This window comes from Prinia subflava, chromosome Z (genome assembly GCF_021018805.1).
Source record: "Prinia subflava isolate CZ2003 ecotype Zambia chromosome Z, Cam_Psub_1.2, whole genome shotgun sequence".
In the NCBI taxonomy this organism is placed as follows: domain Eukaryota; kingdom Metazoa; phylum Chordata; class Aves; order Passeriformes; family Cisticolidae; genus Prinia; species Prinia subflava.
Genome location: NC_086283.1, coordinates 55387428 through 55396028, shown reverse-complemented (window position 1 = coordinate 55396028; position 8601 = coordinate 55387428). Strand labels below are relative to the sequence as shown.

The window sequence follows — 8601 nt, the reverse complement described above, 5'->3', positions numbered from 1 at the left end:
CAAGATGGCTTCCTTCCGGCTGTCAGGACACTCATTTCCGGTTTTTGGGCTAGAAGTAGAGGGTTTCACGGGGGATGGACTTTGTAGGGATGGGCAGGTGTCTGGGGTGGAGCCAGTGTTGGGTGTGGTTTTTGCATGGTGGGTGTGTCTGGGCGCCAGGTCCGCGATGCTATAGGTGGAACCATCACAAGGGGTGGGGGTAATCTTTATTTCAGGGGAGGGACCCGACGCAACTGCGCAAGGGGAGGAGCAAGGCATCTGAGTGGTGTGTTGTGTGACAGAGGATAATGTAATTGTGTTGTGGCCATTTTGTGTAAAAGGGGTGTGTAAACTTGGATTATATGGGAACAAAATGGCTGGGCTGGCTGCTGTGCCAGTGCCACTTTGATAACTGGGGGGTAGGGGACTACAAACTTAGGGAGGGGAAAGACTGGGGCAGGGGGACATGGAAACGGGGTTAAGGGAAGGGTCCAAGGCAGTGTGGCCAGCACTGTCTTGGGAAGGGTAGAAAGGAGGTCAGGAGGTGTCTGAGGGTCGGTAGCACCCCGGTGCGTCACCGCGCATTACGCCTGCCGACCCACTCTCAGCAAGGGAAGAGGGTTTCGGATCACGGGGAGAGGAACAGGGGGAAGGGGTTTTCAACTGGGGCCCACCGTTCTTATCTCCCCTATCTCCCACTGCTTTAATAATTAACTTAAACAAAGGAAAAAACTCTGCAACAGAAAGATCCCCATCTAGTTGAACTATGTTTAACTTCTTTCCCACTTTGTCCCAAAACGAATCGAGAAAAACAAAATCTGAGTATTAGGAAAATACTTAAAAATCCAATGAACAAATCTTTTCAAAAGTCCCGAACTGAACTTAAATTGAGCCCCAACAAGGGATTTCTTAACTTGGGAATAAAACTCTCGCTCAGATGGTGTGAGCGATGGGCGACTGATGTTGTTGCCCATCCTCCTTCCTGAATCCCACCCAGTGAGAAAGCAGAAAACTGAAGTGAAAAGACCAAATGTGTCAGTAACTTACAATCTCTCTTCACCCAATGGCGTAGGTCAAAAGAAACTCTCTGGGTGGTGGCCACTTGGACCGATCGGCTGCCGTCCGCTGGTGTTGGCAGATCCTAGTCGGTGTCTCTCCAGTACCCTCTGCTAAAACGCAGAAGGATCCTTTCGAGAAAGCGGCTGCCCGAGGTTGTACGAAACCAGTGGCTGAGGCCAACCAGACACAACTCACAGCAGGGCGGCCGGAGCCGGTCCCTTTTCGGGCGCCACTGTCGTGGCTCGGCAGCGGCGGGTGAGGCTTGCTGACCACTCCACGGTCTGTCGTCGCAGGTCTTCGGCGGGCCGCACCCTCCTGCTGCGAGTCGTCCTTAAAAGGACGCCCTTTGCCTCAGGGGCACAGGCTCACCTAAGCAGTGTTCAGCTCTTTTGTGAGGTGGTTGCCAAAGCAACCGCTCTGGGCAGCTCACAAGGCAGAGCCCTGTGGCCTTGTGCCCTTGGAGGAGGCGAGAGCTAGATGGGCAGCTCTGCCCGCAGGCTTCTTCCCCAAGCGGCGCAGGAAGGAGAGGCGAGAGTCAAGGAAGATCTCCGGAGCTTCTTTATTCGGGGGCTGGAACCGTCGACATCAGAAGACCGAAGACCCCGTGGGTCTCAAGCATGCTACTTTTATGTGGTTTGAAAGGGGCGGGGTTTTCTACAAGGGCCAATTGCAGCGAGGATTGAAAAGCCCTCCAATCAGGGAAAGGATCGAAAATGCACCAATCATAGTGCGGGAAGACAGGGTGAAGTAAGTTTTGAACCAATAGCAACTTTGACCCAATGGGGGAAGGCTAGCAAACTTTGAACCAATGGGGTAAGCACAACTAACTTTGGGCCAATAAAAAGATAGCTAACTTCTAGGGGAACTTCCTCAATGGGTAATTGTTTCTTCACAGTACACTCTCTCTCCAAGGGAGAGTGTCACTGTCTGGAAGGCTTTCCTCAACTCCCACAGGGAATTTTAAGCAGAAATTGCTGGGAGAATGCCCTATAAGAGAAAACTGGATATATACTGACAAAAAGCCTCAGCCAGATGAAGCAGGAAGGAAAGTTTATGAACCAGATTTAGTCAAAGAGAAGTAAAGGGGATAATTAAAACAGGACTCAAAATACAAATGTATGGAGGGAAAGATTTGTTCTTGGACCTAGTGGAAAAGGTAAGTCACGAGTTGTAGTGGCATGGGGTTTGCTTCTTTATGTTTGCAAGGTTTATATGAGTTCCTCTGTACAATGGTTTGTTCTGTATACCCCCATTTTACCTTAGCAATGGTTTACCTCTGGAATTCCCTAGCTGCAGTTAAATGTCAGTCCTTTCCCCCTCTCAATCCTGCCTGTCAACTCAGAGCCCTGCCTCAGCACTAGAAAGTTCTGTGGAGGGTGTTGAGTGATAGGCCAGATCTGAAGGAAGTTCCTCCCTCTCCTTTGTGTTTGGTCCTTGTGTATGTCTCTCATCTCCCAATCCATGCCAAGGCTGACTCCTATTGGTTGTTGCTTTCTCACCACCCCTGGCACATCCTCTCAATAAAAGAGGCCACCACAAAGCTGAGAGTGGCTCAGCTTGAGCAGTCCCTAGGTGGTGAGGAGGTCCTTTGGGTCTCCAATTAAAGACACTCCATTGGCATCAAGACCCACAGGATCGGCTTGGCCTGCGCCGCTCGCCAGCTGTACCTACTGCATGCCGTGGTGCCTGAGCTAGCCCGGCAGGTTTGGGACTGTGTTCCTAGAGGCACCGCGACAACGAGTCTAATGTTACTAACTGTTGGATATGCGGAGACACCAGGATGGCAGAAATCTGGCCGTGGGAGGGGATTCCTCTGAGTCCACAAAATGTAGTAAAGATACTAGGAAAAGAAGAACTTGGGCCAGATAGAAGGTTTGAAGAAGAAAAGGAATCTAAGATCACAAGTAATTGGTGAAGAATGTTTGTGGAGAAGAGGATCCCAATATACTGTTTATGTAGGAGAACTTCCATGTAAAAGGTGTTATGCAATTAATAACACACATCTCTGGTGGATCCCTAGAAATTCACATTTGTATTGGGCTAGAAAGCAAAAGAGAAGTTGTTCCTATATTGAAAAAGAGAAGTTGTATGCGTGTGTTACAAACAGGTCCAACCCTTTCTGAGATGAGCCAATTCTTTCAAAATTTTGGGAGAGGGATGGAATAAATGAAGTAAAATCCCCTAGATTTTGGAAAGCTCTAAAAGGTCTTTTTTTGGTTATGTGGAAAAACTGCATATATCATGTTACTAAAGAATTGGGCAGGAAGTCGCATGTTAGGAGTCATATGACCATCGTTTTTTCTACTTCCCAGAACTGAAGGACAACATCTAGGAGTACCTCTATATGAGTTAAAACAAAAGAGAAGGGAGGTACAGCTAGGGGCTACCCAGAAATGGGGAGAAGATGAGTAGCCTCCAGAAAGAATCATAGCCACTTACGGCCCTGCCACCTGGGCCCAATATGGGTCATGGAGCTGCCGGATGCCAATTTACATGTTAAACCGAATTATCTGGTTACAAGCATTGGTAGAGATTATAACAAACCAGTCAAGTCTGGCTACTGATTTGCTTTCTGCCCAATCTAGGCAAATGAGAACTATGATTTATCAGAACCGATTGGCGCTAGATGATTTGCTGGCAGAAGGGGGGGCAGGGTATGTGGAAAATTCAATTCATTCGAGTGTTGCATAGAAATAGATGATCACAGTGACGCAATTAAGAATATTACAACAAATATTAGGAAATTGGCCCATGTCCTAGTCCTGTGGGAAGTGGAAGCCCCTGTTCAAGAGTGATTGGTGGGATGATTTGGAGAAACCATGGAAGGAGAATGGTGGAAAACATTTTATTCGTGGAGGTGCACTGATCAGTATTATTTTTCTTCCATGTATTGTCCCATGCTTAATTCGAATTACTACAAGCATTGTACAAAATTCCATTCTTGAAAATTTGAGTGAAGAGAACATTGTGAAAATCAGACTCATGAAGCAAGAAAACCAAAAAGAAAGCCCTGAAACAGCAAAAGACATGTATGAAAAATACCAGAAGATCTGGAAGCTATACCGCGTTTATGAAGGAACAGGTCAACATAAAAACCAGTTTAATGTTAAGCGGTTGATGCGGGCAAAAAGCCCGATCAAAGCCTTAGAGGGGGGAAATTGTTATAAGTAAATGAGTGTTTCTAAGGTGTATAGTAAATGAATGTTATAAGTAAATGAATGTTTCCTTGTGTATATAGTAAATGAATGTTTCTAAAGGTTAAAAGTTGAATGTTGCAAGTGGGTGATGGTTCTGAGAGTTATGTGTTTAAGATTGTTAGTTATAAGGGAGTTAATGTTTCTGTGAATGCTGAGGCAGTAAAAGTAGTAACTGTTCAAAAGAATTACATCACATAAACACGGTTAGCGCTTCGAGCCTGGATTGGTGGATGCTATGGACCAATCATTTGACGCCCTGGCAAAATGATTGGTCCAGGATGACCCTCACTAAAGACCAATCAGACCCCAGAAAATGAGCCAATCGGGGAGAGGGTCCTAAGCGCCCCAGTCAAGAGAAGCAAGAGGGGATAAAAGAGGACGTTGAGACTTTGCCAAGGGTTCTCAGGTGGAATATGGTATCCTAAGCAGCACCCAGTGTTTTACACTGTTACCTTGTATTTTTCTCTGGCTTGTTGGGTGGAGCCTGGGCTTTTCTCAGGCTCCCGTCCTTGGTGATTGTAAGAATAAATGAGTTGAATATTTTTGTTTGTCCATTTGAGTCCCAGCCTCATTTATTACATTTTTTAGTGTCTCGTCCAGGAGCAGCCACTCCTAGAGGCGGTCCCAGTGAAGCACGGGTCCAGGGAAGACGCATCCGGGAAGAATTTTTTTTCTTTTCCGCCATGTATTCTGGATTTCCTTGAGACTGTGGAAAGGAGCGCTGATTTCCCGAAGAACCACCAAGGACACGACAACCCAGACTGCGAAGGCCCTCCAAGAGGGAGCAGGGCTCACAGTGCACAGGTTGGTACCACGAGTGGGGATTTGGCATGAGGGTACGAGTGTGCAGGATTGAGTGAGTGAGATGGGGGCTGATAGCCCAGATCCCCGAAGTGAGTGCGGACCTCCTAATACCATGGTTCCAGACTTGTGTGAGGAGGCCAGACGGGAACAGAAGGAAGTGAGTGAGGAGTGAGATAGTGTGGTACCCCTAGGGACCTTTAGAGGTGGGAGACGGGAGGGTATCCACCTTTTCACCACCCTTACCCACACAGGTTTCCATTTCCCTGTAGTTCCAACGGGAAGGGCACAGCATGAGGGGTTGCTGAACTCTCGGGTAGGACAGGCGACTCCGTGGGGTGGATTTTGGAACCGGAGTATGACTAGGCCCACAAAGTGGGGGGGCAGTGGTCGAATTCCAAAAGTCCACCCGGGGGGTATTATTGCTCAAAGCAGACCAAGTTCTGGTGGGGGTCTGCTTTTGGGGTGTTAGGACCCGTAGAACTGGGAAAACACTCCATACCCGGTGACCAACAAGTTAGGGTAGTGACCAGATAGGGGATTTCCCCCTTTTCTGGCAGGGGAGAGGGGCCCAGTTGAAGGGGAATTAGGACCCCAACTATTAGGAATCCAAGGGGGATTCATAGCTGGGGTGGGGGGGGAAGACTTGCCTCACGAAGGGAGGGTTGAGAGCAGGCTCCTCACGGTGTGGCAACTGAGTAAACAGGGTCCGCCTGCTGTGGGAGGATCTCACACTCACTAGGAGTTTGAAGGACAATAGAACCTGCCCAGATAGGGAAAATTATCCTTTTTAATTTTCTCTGAGAATTTAAGCCTACCCTGCACCCCCAAGGGGTTTCTGCCTTCTGCTAGGGAAAAATAAAGCAAAAGGATTCCAGGAATCACCCCAGGGCTAAGAGATACCTGCTACAGCAAACTAGGTTGTGTTTGGCAATTCAGGGGCTCCCTATCTCAGGGACCCAGTATCCCACTGTGATGGTTCATTTAAATGGTTTAATCCCTAAAACCCCGTTCATGGTTTAACCCAAATACTCTGAGTTCGAAGGACTTTGTTGCATTGACCTGACTACCAAGAAAAAGAGCATTGATTCAACTATAAAGGACATGCAAGGAATGATTTCAAAGATTAAGCAAGAGACTGGAGACTGGATTTCCCAACTGTTTTCTGGATGGGGCGTTTCTGGGTGGGTCACTTCGATCATCCATTCAACTGTTTGGATCTTTGTTACACTGTTTCTTATTGTTTTTATGCTTAGTGTGTTTAAGAAATGTTGTTTGTCCCAAGTATTCACTACTCCCTCGGTCAGTGCCCTTGAAACCGCTGTAGACCCTGCTGTCCCTTACCCTGACGAGCCCGAACATAGACTTCCAGAACCTTGGTTCTATGATATTTATCCCCAGTCAGAATACTGCCCAGAACTTCATTTCTAAAAAAGAAAAAAGGGGGAGATGTGGTGGTTCGTTTAAATGGTTTAATCCCTAAAACCCCCGTTCATGGTTTAACCCAAATGTCTGTCATACCAAGTTGTTAGTTTACCCCACGCCCATCCCCTGTCCGTTATCCCAAACCCACTCCCTAATTCCAGAAAGTTCCCTCAGACTCTGTTCTCCATTGGAAAGTGTGTTAATGCCACACCCCTGCCAGGGAACAGAATGGTCCTCTTGTTATCCAAGAGGAGGCAGTCAGAGAACTGCTGGGACACTTGGATATTTATAAATCGATGGGACCAGATGGGATCCACCCTAGGATGATGAGAGAGCTGGCAGATGAGCTTGCGAAGTTGCTCTCCATCATTTATCAGGAGTCGTGGCTCACTGGTGAGGTCCCAGGCGATTGGAAACTGGCCAATGTGACACCTGTTTATAAAAAAGGTAGGAAGGAGGATCCTGGTAATTACAGGCCAATTAGCCTGACCTCAGTACCAGGTAAGATAATGGAGCAGTTCATATTGAGTGCTATTGCACAGCACTTCAGACCCAGTCAACATGGGTTTACAAAGGGTAGGTCATGTCTGACCAACCTGGTCTCCTTCTATGATCAGGTAACTCGTCTGGTAGATGCAGGAAAGGCTTGGATGTTGTCTATTTAGACTTCAGCAAGGCCTTTGGCACTGTCTCCCATAGCACACTCCTAGATAAGCTGGCAGCCCACGGCTTGGACAGGAGCCCTCTGTGCTGGGTCAGGAACTGGCTGCATGGCCAGACCCAGAGAGCGATGGTGAATGGTGCAGCATCCAGCTGGCGACCAGTCACCAGTGGTGTCCCTCAGGGGTCTGTACTGGGACCAGTTCTATTTAATATTTTTATACATGTCATGGATGAAGGCATTGAGTTCTTCATTAGTAAATTTGCAGACGACACTAAGCTAGGAGCTTGTGTTGATCTATTGGAAGGGAGGAGGGCTCTGCAGAGAGACTTAGATCGGTTGGATGGTTGGGCAGAGTCCAACAGCATGAAGTTTAATAAGTCTAAGTGTCGAGTTCTAGATTTTGGCCACAAAAATCCCCTACAGCGTTACAGGCTGGGGACAGTGTGGCTGGACAGTGTTCAGGCGGAAAGGGACCTGGGGGTCCTGGTTGACAGCCGGTTGGATATGAGCCAGCAGTGTGCCTTGGTGGCCAAGAAGGCCAAGGGCATCCTGGCCTGGATCAGGAATGGTGTGTTCAGCAGGAGCAGGGAGGTCATTCTTCCCCTATACTGGGCACTGGTGAGACCACATCTTGAGTACTGTGTCCAGTTCTGGGCCCCTCAGTTTAGGAAGGACACTGAGATGCTTGAGCGTGTCCAGAGGAGGGCAACAAGGTTGGTGTGGGGCTTGGAACACAAGCCCTGTGAGGAACGTTTGAAGGAGCTGGGGGTGTTTAGCCTGGAGAAGAGGAGGCTTAGAGGTGACCTTATTGTTCTCTACAACTTCCTGAACGGAGGTTGTAGACAGGTGGGGGTCGGTCTCTTCCACCGGGCAGCAACTGACAGAACAAGGGGACACAGTCTCAAGCTACGTCAGGGAAGGTACAGGTTAGATATTAGGAAAAATTTTTTCACTGAAAGAGTAATAAAGCACTGGAATTGTCTTCCCAGGGAGGTGGTGGAGTCACCATCTCTGGATATGTTTAAAAAAAGACTGGACATGGCACTTAGTGCTATAGTCTAGTTGAGGTGTTAAGGCACAGGTTGGACTTGATGATCTTAGAGGTCTCTTCCAACCTTATTATTCTGTGATTCTCTGATTCCCTGATTGGTTTTCCCCGTGTGATGTGATATTGTACTCCTCCTCTAAAAGTCTGTGATTGGTTGTTATATGCTTGCACCACCCCTCTTTAAAAAGGCTTGCACACCTTAGTTCAGGGTCTTTGGTGCCTGGCCGCCTTCAGTTAATAAAGTTGCTCTGGAATTGCCAACGCCTCAGACCCTGTGTGATCCTTTACCAGCTCTCAGTTGCTGCCTCATCACTGTGGACTTTATCACGATCCTCCCCACCAAGCTAACCCGAGGATTTAGGGGCAGGAACCGTGATATCCCATCCCTGGGGCTTGCTAGCTTCACCCCTAATTTGGATTTCTTTACC

The 8601-nt window shown here is 48.0% G+C and overlaps 1 pseudogene; it reads left to right on the top strand.

Moving 5' to 3' along the window:
• The first annotated feature begins 5100 nt into the window (after positions 1-5100).
• Positions 5101-8187, top strand: LOC134564526 (uncharacterized; annotated as a pseudogene).
• Positions 8188-8601: the final 414 nt, after the last annotated feature.